This window comes from Trachurus japonicus, chromosome 7 (assembly GCF_045865225.1).
Source record: "Trachurus japonicus isolate A0001 chromosome 7, Traja_1.0".
In the NCBI taxonomy this organism is placed as follows: domain Eukaryota; kingdom Metazoa; phylum Chordata; class Actinopteri; order Carangiformes; family Carangidae; genus Trachurus; species Trachurus japonicus.
This window is the reverse complement of record NC_140913.1, coordinates 19,751,575-19,768,456: the sequence shown is the minus strand read 5'-3', so window position 1 is coordinate 19,768,456 and position 16,882 is coordinate 19,751,575. Positions and strand designations below refer to the sequence as shown.

Below are 16,882 nucleotides of genomic sequence, written 5' to 3'. Positions count from 1 at the left end.
CTCTGCTCCCTGCTGATTGTGTCTCACGTCTTATATCAGTATGAATCTCTTTTCCTCTACCTGAACTCCTTTACCCCGCCCCTCCCTGCCGGTCTCCTTCCCTATAGAAAGAAGCTTATGGAGAGCTGTCTTCCATCTGTCCTGCATTACATCTTCATTATAACCACACAGCCAAGATCGTCCACAATGCAATTACAGGTAGCATTCTATCAACCTCTGCCATCAACTTTTATCAAGCCTGAGACTGCCCAGTCTGAGGGGAAATTTGCAGGCTGGCACGGCATCGATACAATCCCTCGACCCTAAGTGGCTGACTAACTCCCATCGCATCTGTTATCATTATCATCAGCAAACCATTTCTGCTCCGTAACTAAATCCAATCATTACCAATGGAGTCCACAGCGGAGATCTATTTGAGGCGGAGCGGCTTGTGCTCTCCAACAGAGGAGGGCCAGGCTCCATCAAAGGCTGCAGTGTTATCTGAGGCGCACAGCCACGTCCCTGCTGCAGACCCTCATCTCTGCAAATCCCCCTCCCCATGTCTCTACACTGCTCCAGCCCCTCTACACACCAGTGTGTAGCGGTGCAAAGAGATCAAGGACATGACATTTTCCAGAACGCAAAGCAATTTTCAGCAAGGCGCAATATGAAAGAGAGTAAACAGACAACCTGTTCCATCCTGTCTGTGTTTGCATATGTGTGTGCGTCATCTATCTCCCGTCAGATAGGTAGAGGGAGTGACAAGCATACCGGTATCTAGCTTAATATTATCTATTCTGGGAGGCAGACAGGGTGAATAAGCAAAAAAACAAAAAATGAGGATGCTGTTTCATCTGTTCTCTATTTATATTGTTTCGCAGAGTTTCGCTGTTTCTCGCTTCTTCCTCCCACATCAGTTTTTTTTTTCTTTCCCCCTTCTCTGCCTTCTAGGGCATCGCCCCGTACACAGAAGCCCCAGCTGTGGCCACAGCTCCGCCGCACATTCTCATCTCTCTTTCCATCCTGTTGTGCCTCAGTTATAAGAGATGACAGAAATCCACTGAGAGAAAAAGAGGGAGAGAAAAACAGATAGGAAAAGAGAATGAGAGAGAGAGAGAGAGCGGCCACGGGGATGCAGGGGAAGCTGTGGTGACCTTTCCCTGCGGCTACACAACCAGTTGATGAGCTTTTCATAGAGAGTTGGCCCAACAAGGTCTGACAATCTATACTATACACACTCAAAACAAAGATGCTCATGGCCAGCTGCTGATACTCTTGCATATCCGCAGTCAACTTTATGAGCGGCAACACACATAAACATATTCTCATGTAGCTCATGGCTTAAAACTTGCTGATCATCCTGGTCCCTATAGGACACCTCCGCAGCAACGTCAGCAACTCATGACAGCTTGAACCAGCCGAACAAACAAACACAGTTTTTGCTTGACAACATTTTTTCAGGCACCTCAGAGACCGTTTCCTTCATTCAAAGTGAAAGGAGAAACCAGACTTTCTGACACTTGTGGAAGCAGACTGGCCCTGCAGCCAGGTTGAGGGGCCAGCAACACAGGGAACAACAAAACAATGTGTATGACAGCTGCACAGCCAGTAACATCCCTGTCACTAACATTTATTGTTTGGTTTTATGTCCCCCCCCCCACCCCGAACCATGGACTGGTCAAAACAGTGTTCACTACGTATTCATAAATAAAACACAAACTGTCTGGACTGCTGAATGGAGGAGAGACGGGAGGAGGAGGAATAGAAAGAGAGAGGCGGTGGGGGGAAGGGAAAAGGAAGAGTTATGATGATGTATGCCTGGTACATGGCACCTGCAAAGAATAAAAGTCATCCCTGCATTGAACACATGGTGATTTAATCCCATCACTTCAGTCCAACTATTTCTGTCTGTTAGTCAGTTAGTGCCATAGAGTCACTCGCTGCACAGCCTGAGAAGACACAGGTGAGCTTGCGTGTGTGTCTAAAGGTGTGTGTGTGTGTGTGTGTGTGTGTGTGTGCTTGCTTGGCAGGTGTGCATCTGCCTCTGACATTTTAATCGCTACAGGATCTCCTGTCCTTTACCCTCCCATCACTCTCCGCTCCCTGCATCTTTCGCTCTTCTCTTCCCACCTTGTCCCCCCATCTTAAACTCAGCACACTCACACTTCCTGCTCGTCGCCATTAGCGGGATCACACTTTTACGGTACAATCAATATGATTAAAAGGTTGCTGATGATAAATGCTCTTTCTTTCTCTCCCTGCATTTTTTCTCTTCTGTTTCTGTCGCCCCACCCAAGCCACACAAGGCCCGGAGGATGAAGCCTTTTGCTTATGTGTATAATTACTTCATTAAGCTCGTTAATAATATCCAGGCCCTCTGTCTTTTCTCTCTAGGTTCTCTCTTTATCTCAGTGTGGTTTGTTCTCTGCTCTTTGTCTCGTCTCTCACCACCTCGCTCCCTGTGTGACATCAGCACTGCTAAATAAATCTATTTTTCCCACTTGGTGCTCCTGTGTTTTCTCCAGGGGATTGTATCTTTTATCTTTTCCTCGTATTAACAAGACGTCTCACCCCGTGTCTCCTTATCACTTCCTGCTACATCTGTCGGTCCCTTCTTCAACACAGAGTTCAACAGAAATTCTTGACACCAAAGTGCGCTCCTGCAAGTTTTGCCACAAAAACACATTTGCTCAATTCCTCCCGCTGTGCAACGGAGCATGACGGCTGATGTAAACAGACAGTTTTATAGCTAAATATAGAGGCTCATTATTGCAGCTTGGGCCCTAGTGTGAGGCTGTCTGTAGCGCCATGCCCAATTACCCCTGATCAATTCAGAGAGCAAACTCAAACAACCCCAACAACCAACCTGATTTAAAAACACACATTCAAGCCCACGTTAACAAGAACAGATCCACAGACAACATCCTCCTCAGGTAGAAAGTGTGTGGTTTGCTAGCATGGCCTAATTTACTCTGGCTATGAGCAGATGAAGATGGACGATGGGAAATATGTAGGTCATAAATGGTAAAGAAAACAAGAGAATAGGTTACATAAACCCTTATTTCACTGTGTAAAGTCTCTGATAGATGTAATAGATATAATGAGTTAGGATACATCCCAAAATACACTGAGCCAAAGGCTTGGTGGACAAGTTGCCAAATTCAAATATGTTTTTTTTTTGTAAAAAGTATATGAAAAAAGGTGTGTGAGACTAAAATGTGACAATGCAGGTGAAATAGGGCTTGCATTGTGAATAATGATGCTGAAGATAAATCTATGGGCAATAATATGAGTGTCTGAGCATGTCCCACTTTATTGATAGGAGCTATTTTAATGTTTTATCACCAGGTGAGGGATTTCCCACTCCTGTAGGGTTTGAGAAAATATTGTTTCCCATCAATTTCTATTGTCACTCTCAATACAGGATTCAATCTCCTAAAGTAGACACTGACAGAGAGATGCTCAGTTAAATTTATTATTATGTAGAATAAGTCATTTGATCTAACCCTAATGCATTCTGAGAGCGGAGGCGGCCATATCTGAAGGGAGAGCAAGACTACTAAAGACACCAAAACAAACTTAAAGAGAGCCATTCTCTAACTCTGTCTGACATTTCTTTACTCCTTGACATTTCCTTTTTCTTTCTTGAATCTCTCTCCTGCTGCTCATAATCAATTTGCCTTCTCTGTATCTCTCTTTTCTTACAATCCACCTTTGTCTCCACGCCTCTTGTCTGACATTACCCTGTTTTAGCCTTTCATGCCCCTCATCTGGTGTCCTCCAGCCACAGACTGCATGCGTGTGGTGGGCGTATAGTGTGTAATAGGATGGCACAGTAGGTGAGATTAAATTAGGCCAGTGTATGGGGATTACAACCCACTCAAAACCTGATCCCCTCCCACCCTCTGAAATCCAACCCTAATGAATATATCACGGCTGACACAGCAGATAAAACGCCTGCAAGAAACTGCAATCACAACATCACCAAGACATAAAGGGGAGACAAATACAGACAGCCTGGTTTCTTACATCACCCAGCAGTACTTGAGAATGCTGTGTCAGTTCAAGTGTGTCTGTATGCTCGTGCTTCATGCCCCATCTGTATCACTTATGGTTAATTCCAATGAAGTGTAGGTACAGAGCTGGAAAGAGCAAAGTGAAATGAAATCAATACACCTAAATGTAAACACTCCAGATAAATAAGCCATTGGATGATTCAGAGCAGTATCAAGCCACACTGGGGAAGATGACATGTGCCACTCTGTCAATGTCAAGCAGAAACCTTCAATTCAACACAGCTCACTCTAAAGGCCTCGGAAGAAAAACACACACGGCTTATGTCAGCTTTTGTAACTATGTGTGTCCCAGCTGCAACATACCAAAAACTATTTCACAGCATTTCAGTGCCATTTGCAGAAGGTCGGCAGTCTCGGCACTTCCTTTTTCAAGTTCTAATTCTCAGCACAAGCAGCATCATTTGATCAGTAAAATCTTGGGCGTGCCTCTGAGATGCTTCAGATGTATACTCTGGCCTAAAGTGTGTGTTTGAATCCAATCAGGAAAAAAAACATCAACAATTTGACTGTGATAATGTTTTAGTGCCAAAATGTAAATATCTTTTAGGAGAACTTCCTCAGCTTTGGTGAAACAGTGACTTGCAGAAACGATGACTAATGCACCTTTAATGGCGGCCAAATTCTTCTACTGTCAGAATAAACTATTTTTGCTAAGTTTGGTATGTAGCCTAAGTAATGGCTGCAGAAAGTATCTGAGTGAGGATAAAAGTCATGTCAAGGACATTGAGAAGCAATGTCGAGGGGAAACTGACGAGAAAAACACAGAGCGCAGATCAAGAATAAATTCCAATGCTATTGAAAAAGCCTGTCAAAAGCTTCGCAGAGCAGTATGATGTAACTTCAAGCAAACCACCAGTGCTGAAGTAGCTCGCCATGCCTCCAAGTTTCATTAAAAATTTAACTGGCCTCTCAGCAACAGATCAATAAATTAGCAAACCAATGCTGTATGTCCCCTTAATAAACAGCCTGCACAATGTAATCAAAGCCAGAATAGTCCTATGACATATAGGCCTATACATTCCCCAGGGTGTCACAATATGGTCAGTGGCGTCTGAGATATTGTCAATATTTCTAAATAGTTATATTGGCTTATAAGATTAAGTTAAATTTGATATTGTGCAATTTTCAAAACAACAAGAAACAGCACAGTAAATTACCTGGAGCTCTTGGCGGTAACCTGCAACGTTTTGCTGACGTCAAACCAAGGTCTGTTGTTTTTTCCACAGTGGAAAATGTTTGGGGGGAAAAAATCAGCAACATTTTGACTCCGAGACAAGGTTTGCCTCCATGGACACATCCAATGAAATAGATAAAACAACTCACAAAAAAGAATGTTTTCTTCAAAAAGTATTCGGTCTAGCTAAGCTAAGATAGTTCAGGCTATGCTAACAGCAACACATATGTAGACGGTCTGATGGGGGGCGGATAGCAACGAGCTAGCATTAGCATGTTACCTTCACAATGCGACCTGCCCATCTGCAGTGTGTGTGTGAAGAGGAGGAGAGAGAGAGTCGCGGCCGCCACAGACTAGGAAACGCTGGATGCGCTGGTTGATAAATTTCGTTTTCATCAGACCCATATAATATTCCCTAGTGACTAATGGATTTCAGATCAGATATGTCCAAAATGGCTATCATATGGCCCGACATTTGCAGTTATCTCATAGAGAAGCCCAGTGTGTACACAAACAACAATTTGCGTGCATCTGTAGGCCTATGCCTGCATCTGTATGTGCAAAACTTTTTCGTTTTTTTTTTTATATTATTTTTTGTTTCATGACACCGGTGCTGCACAGATTCTCGCTGCCTTTAGGACCTTCGGGACCCCAATCCGCCCTTTCAATGGCCTGGAGCCATAATCTTCTTTTTTTGGCAAACAGGTGAGATCCCCTCGGTTTATTATACAATTTCCATCCATCCTTTTGCAGGTTTGTGCAGTTAACAGCACAACAACTCCTTGTCCTTTTCGTTTTCTGCTTGACTCCTCTTGTAAACAATGAGAAATGTCCCGCTTTCTGCCCCCTGACTGCGCGCGCACATCTGCGATGACGTAGCCGTCATGTTCACCAGATTTGCAGAGCGATAGATCGCTCTGGATTTAGGTTTTTGAAATTTTACCTGAGGTTAATGCATGGATGTATTATAGATCCATGGGTTAAAGGGACAACGAGGAGTTTTGGAAAAGCGAAGCGTTTTCACACTACATTTATGAGCCTCCGCGCGCACCGTAAAATTCTTCGACCGGCGCAAGACGGACTCATGTTTTCATTTATCAATAATTAAAGTCAGAGGTTCAAAGAGGTTCACATACCGTCGTAGTTCCGACCATAAACGGCGATTTGGCTGCGTTATTCTCATGACTCGCCACGAAGGAAACGCTGGTCGGCTCGACCAGCATTTCCGCCACCACTAATAATAACAAAATAACGATAGAGACAGAACGATATATTTATCGAAAATGGGCCCATTAACAAGTGTGGGTAGCGGAGATTCATCCACATTAACGTGAGACTTTTTTATAACTGAATAGAAACTCCTCGTTGTCCCTTTAATGTAGGTTAGCTAGCCAGCTATGGGCGAAACAGGCTACAAGACCTAATAGTAGGGTAAGTTTCTTTTTTTTAATCTGATTCATAAAAAAATCTTTGGGGGATCTTTTAAATCAATACTCCATTCTGAAAAGGATGAGCATGAACTGAAACCTTTTCTATTTTGAGCAACAATGACCAAGGACTTCATGGTGGGAAGGCAAAAATAAAATTAAAGCATTAATAACTTCCTTTGAAGCAGAAAAGGTAATACATAACCTCATTTCAAAGCTATTTTTACCCAGAGGCCATTAAACCAGCATACTTACTTATACTGGAACTCACCAACGCTGCCACCAGACACTTGACTCTGTCTTTTACAAACGCAAGGCAATAACCTAACACTGTTGGGCTGGGTTATTATTCATTCATTCACAAGGGGCCCTCTTTATTTATAGTGACTCACGCACACATGTAAAATGCACAGAGAAGCATCTTTGACAACCCACAGGCCACTATAGAGACAGATAGATGCAGTGGGGAAACACAGTGGACAGAGGGTCAATTTAGTTCAATTATATTCACTGATGTGGACAATAACGCTTCTTTCACAGAGCTGACTGGGATCCAGAAGGAGTGACGCTAAGGGGAATTTTCTGTGCTGCTGAGACAAAGAAATTATTTTGCCCAACAGAAAAATTGGATGAGAACGGCATCAAAGAGGCAAAGAGAAGGTCACACATGGACTTTAATATCTCTGCTAATTAATATTCAATCCTATGAGCAACTTTAATTCTTTCCTGGTTCTTTATTTTAAACAGTGTGCAGTGAAGTTTTACTCACTGGATTGAAAATGTTTTCATCACAATTTCCCATTTTTACTGTATTTTTCTAGAATATCTTGGGCCTGCCCTTTCATTATTGGTTTGGCTGTAATTAATTTCTCTCCTGGTTTCAAATATCCACCATGGGGGCTCCACTTGTGTTACTTCACCCACCAATATCACATTTGTGACTCTGGGGAATTCTACAGTTTCTTCTCTCTCATACCATCACTTCTGAGAGCTCTAATAAGGTAATTCACTCTGGCCAATTAAATTCATTTCCATACATGACGCCTCTATTTGTGCCTCAGTCTCCATCACAGGTTCAATTGTATAATGGGGTTGGATTTATGAGTCTTTGTCCGAGAGCCTCTTTCTGGGAAAGCTAATAGAAACCTCAGTCATTATTTTGATTAAGACCTCGATGCGGGCAACTGTGTCAACCACTGCCAGAATACTGATAGGATAAGTGAAACCAAAGATGGTTGGCTGGAAAAGAAAGAGAGACGGAGGCAATGAAAGAAAATGGATTACCCAGGTTGAAAGGTTTGTTGGAGCTGTCTAAGAGGGAACAGAGATGACTGGAACAAGGTGGTTCAGAGAAATTGCCACAACCATCCTCTTCCACTTTGTCTCATCTTCCAAAACAGTCTTTATCGTCCTGCCATCTCCATACCTTCCTGCTGTCTTTCAAATCAATCCTTTACATCTTTAGGTTTTCCTCCCCGCCTATCTCATTTCACCTCTACAAATTTCGTTTTCCCTTTTTTGCTGGATACCTTCCCTCCTCCCCAGTTCTCTATAATCATTTACCCGTAGCTGGTCTGTCAATCCATCTGACCCTTAGCTCCCATAGGCGGCCTTACCTATGTTTCAACCGTTTCAATTGAAACGGGCCCCAGCCACCAGGGGGGCCCCCAGCTGCCAGCCACCAAGTCAAAGACAGCACAATAATTCATAGGTTTCACCTTATCATACACACACACACACACACGCCTACATCCACCACACACACAAACAGCTCTGTCCACCGTGCGGTCACACACTCGACCCCTGATCCGCTCTACAACCACTGATGCGCGTATCGTGCCACACCGCGACGGTAGCCTACTAATCGCTCCTAATTAATAATACGGCAGGAAATATCAATAACAACGTAGGCTTACCTTTGAAAACGGCCCGTAAACTATCAATAGACCCTCGTTTTCCTTCTCCCAGTATTATTCCTTTTCTCTTAGTGTTTGTTTTTCCTGCTTTCCTCCAGACGTGCGCCCAGTTGCGTAACCTGATGATTGACGTCTGTCAATCACTTTCCCCCTCTTTTCTTTTTTTCCTCGGGTTAAAATGCCTCCAAACAGGCGATCTATGAGTACACTATGAGCACAGCGAGAGCACAACTAAAATGTGATATTATTGGCAGCTTATTTACAGATTTTAATAATGAAGGAGACAGCTGTCTGTGGCTGCTCCAGCACCGCAGCACCTGTAGACGTCTGTCTGTCCGCATGTCTCGTCCTTTCCTTGTCCGTGGTGCTGAAATAACGCGGAGCACTTTTTTTTTTTTTTTAAAGTATATTTTTTGGCTTTTTGCCTTTATTTGATAGTGATGACAGTAGAGATAGACAGGAAATGGGGAGGCAGAGAGAGGGGGAATGACACGCAGGAAAGGTCTGCCCGACGCGGGATTCGAACCGGGGACGCCTGCGGCGAGGACTGTAGCCTCTACATGGGGCGGCCGCTCTACCCACTGCGCCACGCACCGCCCCTAACGCGGAGCACTTTGCTCTCATTACTTTTGTTGCCAATTTAAATTCAGAATATTGTTAAAGCCTGTAGTTTGTCTGAAAATGTACATAATGATTTTGCTTTTTGATGAAAACCAACTTCAGTCCTCGTTTTTTCTGCTAAGTCCTGGTTTCTTGCCCTGATAGTGATTTTAACACTTAATGTGTTGTGCGTACCTGGGATGCATGGATAGTGCGTTTACTGCGTCCTTTCAGGGTTTAAAGCATCAGCGACACATGGGCACATAGCTGGCAAATAATTTTATGTTTAACAGGGTAGGGCCTCATATGAAATATTGAAACGGGCCCCCAGATGTCTAAGGCCGCCACTGTTAGCTCCCTAAATCACCGCAATGTATTCTCCACCAAACCCTGACAGCATGTCTACACGATCCCCCCACTTGACACCCAGTGGGATGACTCCCATCTGCGCAGTCTAAATCAAACAGCCTCCGAGCTGCAACCGGGGAGGGGTGTGGTGGGGTGGGGTGGGGTGTGGAGGGGGGGGGCCTCTCCGTCTTGACAGCATCCTGAAGGTGCACACGCAATTTGCGAGTGTGCCGTGCAGGGCATCGGAAAAGATGCACACACGCTTGAAGATAACTCAGGGGAGTTTGCTCGCAAGCCTTTGAATCTGCGCTTGTTTTTGTAACTTTACAACTTATTGTCTCAAAGGAGGATAAAAAAGAAAGCAGAGATGAAACAGCCATTGTTGACACTTCAGTCTGAGAGCTAGTTCCCTCTCTTTAACCCTTATTTTACCCTGTCTCTGCTTTAATGGCTGATTCCCTGTAAAGTGTTGTGTGCGGTCTTTGATCACTACCAGACGCTTAAGTAATCAGGCCAAGGAGGCAACGGGGAATCTTTAATTTGGCGCACTGCAACAGCATGTATTTACAGTGTGTTTGTTTGCATGTGTTGCAGAAGTTGAGCCTGTGCAGATGTGTTTATGTGTGTGTGTGATTTTGGTGAGCAGTATTACTGGAAAACGTGCCCCAAGGCTATAACAGGTGGCAGAGGAGCGTAAGGCCAGTGCAGCACTGCTCTTCCCTGGAGTTGCTCCGAACTGGCAGATTGAGAGCAGATCATTCTTCTCCTCCTACACAACACCAGCTCTCCACTTCAACTGCAGGACTAAAGGCATTTGGAATCAGTCCAATCTCTGACATTATCATTTCAGAAAAATGAATACAGCAAAAGCACACAGCAAAAGCATGGATAGCTAACCATATAATTGCTATACGCCTTTATCTCATCACCTTCTCCAACTGCAATCAGACTAACTATCTGTGAATAGTGGGATGTATAGAAGTCCTCCTCTTAATCTTTTCACATGTCATTATTTCTTTTCTTACAGCCCATCCTCCCTTGTGACCTTGCCCTTTCTTATATCCCAACTGATCCCTCCTTCTCTCTCCTTCAACGCCTATAGCAGAGAACATGCATTAAAAGGATGCAAGGCGCTTTGCCTTTCAAAGGGAGGTCCACCTTCTTGTCCTTCTTTATCTTCTCTTACGTTGCTGACACTCCCCTGCCTGTTCTCCCTCTTTCCATTGCAGATGCCATGCCTCTCTGTCCGTCTCTCCTCACATAAATCCCCGTTTCCATCCATCTCTTTGATGGAACAGCTCAATTAAACAGCCCGCTTCAGAGGGGAGATTACATTCTGCAGTATACTGTAGCGAGGGTAATCATACACTCCAAGTCTAGCCAGCTACTCTGACAACAACAACGCTGCTGCTACACCAGCAGCTCCTAGCTCTGTCAAGAAATCTGGCTGCCACGGCCACACGAACCCCGCTGCATTAAATAGTATGATAATGTGACCAGCAGTGAGTCTCTGGAGCATTGCTGCTATGGAGAAGATGCGCACACGTGCACACACGTACGTACGTACGTACATACATACACGCATTGCATTCACCCCAACACACCCTCCTCAGCAGCAGCAGTGCCGTGATCTGCTGTGTGACTGTGTACAGTGCAGTGTGTTTATGGATGTTGTGCAGATGGTAACAAGTCATTGTCAGGCACAGCGCCTTCCCTCCCCTCCAGTCCCCTGACTGGGTTCATCTGGGACAAGCTGCAGGCTACTGAGGCATAGAGGGAGTGAGAGAGAGAGAAAGAGAAAGCGAGCAGGTTCACTACACCACCAGCACGCGCACACACACGCATGATAAGAGCAGATACACAAAGATATGCACAAACCCACACATACAAATACATCTTTATACATGCATATTTCTGAAAATCTAGTCCTGTCTTTGTGTGTGATATCCCAACAGAAACACATCCCAACTGAACACCACAGACACACGCACAGCAAAAAAGCTCACGGCCTTTGGCAGCTGCTTCCGGCAATACAGTTTTCTACATCATTAACACAACTGGTGGGTGGAATATTGTTTGTTTTCTGCCATTGGGTACAACAGATGTGCTATAGTCTGCAGAGGGTGACAGCAGCCAGCTGTGTGGCATGCAGCCAGGTGAGGGCCTCCTTTTCATGGGCACACCTCCTCAGTCTGCTGTGTGCACTGCCCCACCCTTATTTTCCACCCTGATATCTCGCTCCATGTGAATATCTCTCTCGCGCGCTGTCTCCTGTTAATATCTGAATCTGTCTTTCTCTCTTTCCTTCTACGGTCTCTTTTTCAGATTTTCTTCTCTCTCCTCCCTCTGAGGTGTGTAGTTTAAGGTTACCCAGCTCTGTCATTGCCAAAGCAAAACAGACTCAGTGGAGCTGCAGGAGATAAGATTGGTAGACTGGAAAATTGTTGTAGTCTGTTCTGCTGCGCTGTTCACCGTACAGCTGAGTTTTATCCCTCACATTGATGGAAATTGTAGCAGCGCATTGCAATCATGGGCCGTACTGAACATTAAGCTACTTGGCCATTAGCTGGGGGAGGGGAATGTGTAGAGAAAACGAATATTCATTTTAAAGTAGCCAGGCAGACGGAGAGATGATGCAAAGCAAAGAATTTGCATGAGAAATTGCCCTGAGATTGCAGAAAATGCACAATGCACCACGAATTGCAAAGCAACAGATTTAAACATTTGCATTATGTTTTAGAGCCCTGATGCATTATTACGTATAAACGTATAGAAAGGCAACAGACTTGACGTGCAGATCAGTTCATTTAAAAAATACATGAATATGTATTACTGCCTTTACTTTTCTATAAATACAAATGTCAACTTAAATCATATCAAAGACAAATTTAAAAAGTAAATATGAGGCAGTGTTGTTGTGTAATGACGGCCAATAAAGTCCTCAGTGAGGCGGTACAGTGGCACACAGCCCTGCTGTATATTGAATATTAATGATGCAGGAGACCCTGTTGCATGCGATGCACTAAATGTTCAGATCAGAAAGATAACGCTTAAAAAAGAGAAACAAAATAAATAAACATTTTCCAACAGTACCAACAGGTTATCCATGACAGGTGGCCTGGATACTTTCTTTCAACAGTTGAGAGTAATGCAGAGCCACAGGGCTACCACTGAAAGAAAGGCCTTTTTGATATGAATAATCTAATAAAAAAAAAAATGAAATCAAGTGTGTTGAAAGAGCTGTAATTATACAGTTTCATAAACATGAAGACAGATGACAGCAATGAGATACATTTCTGTAGAGAAGACTTTTAAATTAGTGTCTGTTGAAGTCATTTCAATGAACCAGACTTTCATCTTTCGCTGCCAGCAGAGGGTGAAGCAAAGGTGCGATTCCATAACAAGCCACCTCCACCTAAGAGCCTAATTAGTCCGCTCACCAGCTCTCTCTCCCACTCTCTTTCCATTAAATGACAAACTGTTCCTCTCATCGTATAAAGAGCGTCTTACCTCCACAGTGATGCTACGTTCCTCTGGCAACTCCTTGCGTCCTTTCCCCCTCTCTTCTATGTCTACTTGTGCCTTTTCTTCTTCTTCTCCTTCTCTGTGAAATTGATTGTGCCCCTCTCCTCTCTGCTGATGCTGCAGTGATAGAAAAACACACCCTCCTTCGGCCGCTCTCTCTCTCCACCCTCCCTGACTCTCATTGGCTGCCTGTTAGAGGTGACATCACCCCTCTACTCTGCCTGCCTCCCTCCATCCTCCTCTTTTCCCTCCCTCGCTCTCCCTTCACCTCCATCTCTGTGTATTCTGGCCATTCCTTTATTGTACCTAAACCCTTCCCACCCCAACCACCCCCCCCCCCCCCCCCCCCCCCCACGACCCTCCCTCCCTCCCCGCACCCTCCACCCCCATCCCCCACCTCACCTCCTCCTTTCCTTCTTCCTGTCCTCTGTGTATTCCTTATGTCCTCTTCTTCCTCCCTGTATACAGTCTGGTATTGTAGGTCCAGCTGCTTTTATTACTGCGCTTATATTCAGCCATGCATTGCCAAGCATATTAATGCATATACTGTTCATTTGCATAAAGCACATACCCTATGGCCCCTGTGCACCTCCACCCCCTCCCTCCCCTCCTGCACCAATTCAGGAGCTAATGGGCTACAAAGGTGAAATAATGGCCAAATGAGGTTGTGTGTTAGCACTGCATGCTTCACCACACTCAAGTTTTATAAACTCCTTTAATTTATTCCACCACATAGACTGAGCTTCAGATCATTATAGTGTAATCAAAGGCATGACTGAGATGAATGTTACGTAACATTGATGAATAAAAATGTGTCAGGGAATACGTCTCCTATCTGAGTCTGGGGGGCGGGGGTTGCAGAGATGTACTGATTTCAGGGTAATAAAGGCTCGGCTAATCCGGCGGTTGTCTGGCAGTGTTTGTTGCTGTGACATGATAACACTGTCAAATGTCATTGAGTGATTATGTTCCCACACACGACGATAGAAATCTTTTATTTTCTGGATGTTGCATCATGATTACTGTTTATTTCTTCGGCAGTCAGTCGGTCCTGTTTGCCCACCAGCTCATCTAAAATCCAGAAGTAGAAAACTGAATCTTCTTTTATTTGCTAATAAATCCCTGCATAAATTGGCACTCGATTATTGCTTAAACCTTCTCAGTCCCCTATTCCCCAAAACCCTTTAGCTCCTCTGAAAATTATTCCTCTCAATTCTCCACACCCAGTAAAAATAAAGAACTGAGAGATTTTTAAATTGTGCCTGCAAAACTGTGGAACAGTTAACTGCTTGTCTTGTTTTAAGATGACTTCTTTTCTTGTCTTTTTTTTTTCTGGAAAATGCATTTGTGAGTCTGCAAGTCTCTGAGCAAGTCGAAACAAACACTGCAAAATACAATAAATACGAACTGTTGTGCTTTATAGTTACACTGTGGTTGTGACTGCTCTTATTCTGTGTTTCTGTACATGGTGGTTTCTTGGTATTTTTATCAGCTGTGCTGGCAGAGACTTTATGGATTGGAATGATCTGTGAATGAGCCATTTACCAACTTTACAGACTGGAAAATATCAACAGCTGCCTGAAAACCTTGTACAGACATTCACAGTCCTCAAAGGAAGTGACTCTGGTGTAACTTTTGTGATTTTTTTTTTTTTTTAAATAATGTCTCAATGACTATTAGATTTATTCTCATGAAATTTGGTACAGTTCCCTTTCTTTAATATTTCCTTTAGCATCATCAGTCAAATATAGCTATTCCTTCAACTCTGATGGCAAACTAAGCTGAGTTACATGCTAAACACCTATTTGCCATTAGTATTGTGATTGTGAGCATAGCGTGCTAACACTAATGTTTGCAGCCTCATAGAGTTCCTGGCATGGCTGTGTAGACTTGTTGGAATAGCTTTAATTATTTATTTAAATTCTAATTATATTATTGACTTAACCCAAGAGCACTTAAGGTAGTCTTGTTTTTCACTGTGTGCTTTGTTTTTAAGTCAAGTCACAAGGACTTTAGTTAAATTGCATGGTACTCACTCTGTTGAAGATTGGTCAATGCTCAGCTCCTTCAAAAAACGCACTCATACTGAATACAGATGACTTTGTTCTGTTGCTGTAATAAGAGAAGAGGAAGGAAGACAAAGAACTCCTGGATCAAGAGCAAACTGGAGGACACTGTCACACACATCCCACATTTGTTCCCAAACATAAGAGCCTTAGAACAGCTCAGGGAATTTGGTGTTGCACCATGTCCACTCAGAAAAATCTATCTCAACTGAGCTGAGGAGGTGGTTTATAATCAAATAAATAGTCAGTACGCATCATTATATACCTTATTATCTATACGTTATGCCATTCTTCATTAGTAATCTTACTATTCACATTATTCTGATTGTGTAACAACAGTATGATTATATGATTGTGTAATCTTACCCCCACAGCTGAGTCCTGGCCAGACAGAGGAAAACAGTACCATCACATGGCCATGAGGGTGTTTTGGCAGTTGGTGTGAGCAATGTTCTAGCAAATTCCAGATAATGGAAAGCCATGTCCTCAAGACAACTTGTCCTAAACTATTACCGAAACTGATGCTTTCCCTTTGTTGCTTGGCAGACTGACTCGGGTCTTGATGAAGACCTTTATACTACTTTTCTTGCTTCCTTGATATCTATTTCTGAAACTGCAAAACCCCACTTCACTGCTGCAGTTTCTCTTTGTGCCTCTCCAACCTGACGGTGCCAGCGTGCCGTGCCCATCTGCCACTGGTGCCCGAGGATCTGCCAGGCATGCAGACAAAAGCTGCCACATGAGCAGACAGCATGGGAAAATGATTGATGACGCCAGTTTAGATAGGTGAGAATCCCCGCCTTTATTCTCATGAGGGACGGCATGTCTGGAGAAAAGATGAGAGTTCAAGGTCAAAACTGTGACTGGATGGACGCCAGGGGAGGAGACAAAAACTGGGGGGGGGGGTAGGATGGGCATTAATCTGGAATCAAGGAGAACAGGGGAGTACAGACAAATATTGCGACATAACATAAGGTTGATTTTATCATGAGGAAACTGCCTCTCTCTTAATCAACAGGAAGTTATTAGGACTTAATAGTCAACGTGATTCCCAGTCCGAGCACTGTCTGAGTCAGCTCCTTTGTTGAGGCCAGGCTATTAAAACAAAAGCCAACACTGTAATATTCAGGAGGTGGCTGCAACTGGACGATGGAGAGAAAATAGCATTCAACTTGTGGGAAGCCTCACTAAGGCTGATCAATAGAGATAATGTCTCTGCCGTCTCTTTCTGATTCCTTCACTCGCTCATAGTCGGAGTTTCACATTGAAGAAAGAGTTCATCCACCTCCCCTCACCTCTATAATGTAAACTTACATGGAGGAGGAGACATTTACCTGAGCTGTCACTCCTTCATATCTACCTTCACTCAAATGCATTCATCTGTGAGAGACTTCTCTTACTTGCCCTTGCAAAGGCTCTGCTCATTTTCCTTCCTCCGCACTTGACTGTAAGTGAGTCAGCTGGCAGACTGGCGGGAGAGATGGAATGATATATGAGGAGGAAGACAAGAACACGGAGCGAGAGAGAGAGAGAGAGAGAGGGAGGGAGAGAGGGAGAGGCTATGAATGACCAGCTGAAGTCTGGGAAAACAGACGCAGTCAGCATAAAAACAGAGAGAGAGAGAGGGAGGGAGAGAGAGGGAGAAAGAATTCCATCAGCTTAAAAACAAGGGGACGGAGGCAATATAGTAAATGGCTGCAGTATGGGTGTGGAGGTTCAGAGAGAGAGGGACCAACGTATTGAGATGGAAAGCACAAAAGATTAAAGTAGA

The 16,882-nt window shown here is 43.9% G+C and overlaps 1 protein-coding gene across 2 annotated transcripts in view; it reads right to left on the bottom strand.

Annotated features, from left to right (window-relative positions):
* l1cama (L1 cell adhesion molecule, paralog a) overlaps positions 1 to 13,395 on the bottom strand; it is a 40,989-nt gene extending 27,594 nt beyond the window's left edge. For both annotated transcript variants that reach the window (XM_085781950.1, XM_085781951.1), the window contains exon 1: positions 13,031 to 13,395. The gene's annotated coding sequence lies outside the window, so the exon portion shown is untranslated. The remainder of the gene's footprint in view (positions 1 to 13,030) is intronic.
* Positions 13,396 to 16,882: the final 3,487 nt, after the last annotated feature.